This window comes from Centrocercus urophasianus, unplaced genomic scaffold (genome assembly GCF_019232065.1).
Source record: "Centrocercus urophasianus isolate 14NV4802_14NV808 unplaced genomic scaffold, USGS_Curo_1.0 seq_10, whole genome shotgun sequence".
Classification (NCBI taxonomy): Eukaryota; Metazoa; Chordata; class Aves; order Galliformes; family Phasianidae; genus Centrocercus; species Centrocercus urophasianus.
The window spans coordinates 94,547,451-94,550,238 of record NW_024884142.1 but is presented as its reverse complement, the minus strand read 5'-3'; positions in this window follow the sequence as shown (position 1 = coordinate 94,550,238).

Genomic DNA, 2,788 nt, shown 5'->3' with positions numbered 1-2,788 from the left:
CGGCCGCCGCGCGCGCACCGCCCCGGAGTCGCCAACCAATCACCGCACGGCTGCGTCACGGCCGCCCATCTCGCGCGCGGTGTGGGGCGGTGCTGAGGGGACGGCGGTCGGCCGGCTGGCAGGGCGGGCGGGCACGGCGCCTGGCGCTGCCTAGGGGGCACGCGTGGCTGCCCGTCTGTCCTCCCGTCCCGCCTGGTTATAGTACAGATGACCGCTGCGTTTCGATGAACGAGACAATTGGAGAGCCACTTTCGGCTATAAACGCGGTGGCAATGCTTCTGTCTGCTGCTAAATGCATTCCTGTTACTGTTCAGAAAATGCCTTCGAAGCCTTTTTGCCAATGCACTCGCTGAAGGAACATGGGTGATTCTTGTCATGAAGAGGGTGGAAGATCAGCGCTCACAACACTTGCCTTAGGAAAAGGCCGCATGTATGGTCAGCAGAACCTTTGTGGCTTTTAATAGCCTTAAATCTTCCTGTTACCTCCTAAAACACCTTTCTGGAGGGGCTGTTGGATTTATTTTCGGTTTCGACAAGCATACTTTCTCAGACCTTATTTTAAACCACCTACCCTGATAATCCCGACCACCAAGATCATTTGCTTGAGGCTGTGCTCCTGTAGAAAAATTAGGCTTTAATAACTACCATTCAAACACCCAGCCTTCTGCAGGGCATGCATAGTAAGGTGTTAAAGCCAGGTCTGACCAAAATAGATAGGATTACTTCTCTTTGTACTCACTGATAACTACAACTAAAGCAGATGAAAGCGTAAGAAGTAAATAAGCATCCTTTCATGAACATTTGGAGAGAAGGTGGGCTCAAGGGACCTCATTACCACCTTCAAAAGAGATAAATACCTGTTAAGTGTAATTGCTGCCTGTTAAAGTTTATTCTCACTCCGGGGCTGGTTACACCTTCTCCTTCAGCAGTTTGCTCAAGGCAACTCTACTGAACTGTAATCTCCCACTTACAGAAAGCCACTACCCAAACCTGCCGCTAACATTCTTTGTGGTGAGCGCAGTCCATGAAAAACCCTTTCTGTTGTGACAGCTGCTGAACATTTCACTGGATCAATCGCCTTTCTGCTGAGCTTTTGCCACTTCCCTCTTCTGTTCACCACCCTGGTTCATCAGCACAGGTCTGGGTACAGACCATCAACCTTGATGAGCTGTGATTACTTCATCATCCTGTTGCTTGCAGAAGGAACGAGAAGATGGGTGTAACTGTTAAACACGCAGTGGATAGGAAATAGATGCTAATCTAAACCTTCATTAACTTAGCATCCTTCTTATGCATAACTAGCATACACAGAAAAATTGATTTTTGTTTTCAGTTAAGGAAATGGATACCCCTTAACCACTCAAAAGAAAAAAAGATAAATCCTGTTTTACCAACGCTTAATTAGTATTCAAATATAATCAGTATATATCAATCTATCACCAGTAAATTTTGTAACTGGTGCACATGCCTGTGTGCACACATATACAATAGGCTAATATTAAACTCAACAGTATACACAACCTTACTGAAAACCAGACATCATTTAACAGCTTATAGAATTACATGAGATTTAGCATAGCTCAGCAACTCAACTGCACACCAAGGCAGAGAGGGGTATATAGAACAGTCTTGCTGCCACTACAAGAATTGTCAGTGACAAGCACAAATGAAAGGTTGCAAGGTACTCCAGCAAATCCCCTACAGTGGGATTTTTTTAGTTGGCAGGAGCAGCAGCTCAACAGAGCAACTGACCTGAGTGCCTCCACTTACCCCACTTACATTCAATTTGTACATAGACAGCTAAGTTCATAGTACCACAAGTCAGAAGAATTGAAGGAGTAGGCACCGCTAGTAACAAGTAACATCAACACCCAGCACAGTAATATAACCTTATTATAGTTGATGCGTTATTTAAAAACGGAAGGTATGCTGGTGACCTATTACATCATACGTAGGGTCAGCACAGCCCAGCAGCTTTCCTATTTTATTTTGGAGACACATAGGGTATGTCTCCCATTTATAAACACAGCACATAGGTAGCAATCACACTAGTTTAGCATACTTTTCCTGTTTTAGGGAGGGGGAAATCAAAACAAACTACGTTAACAATCAGATTTGTCATTCAGTTCCTTATCTTGTATCTCATTATTTCTTTGGCAACAGGAGTTACAGCGTCTCCTTTATAATTCAGATGCTAGGTGGACTACACACGTTTACCTGACAGCATACATTATATGCATTACTGACTGCCAAAACGAGCTCCTTCACACTAATTTCTGGGAGGTAGATAGTTTGCTAAATTTGGTCCGCCTCTGTGGACAGTAAACAGTAATAAAAGCAAAAGCAGTTTAACCGTGCAACAAGTTCACAATGGCTAACTATGGAAATTATGGTATAAGAGCTCTTCTGGCACTCTGGGAGCAGATACCAAATCTACCCACTCCCAACCCTACCAGTGATTCAACATTTTATAATAAATACTTACATACCAATTTGAAGGAGTAGTCTACATATTCCTCAAATAGCTGTTTTTACAGCACATTTTTTCTTTTCTACAGACAATCCATATTACTATTTTACTCTTGTTACACATGAGGAGTTGAAAATAAAGCATAAATTTCAATTAAGGAAATAATCAGGTTACTACAAGAGTAGATAACTAATACAAACTGTTCCTTGTGTTTCTAGAACATTTTCGCCTTTGCTACTACTGCTGGAAGTACTAAACTATTGAAGTTAGCAGTATGATAGCTCATAGATCACCATTCCAACATGAAAGAATAACAAG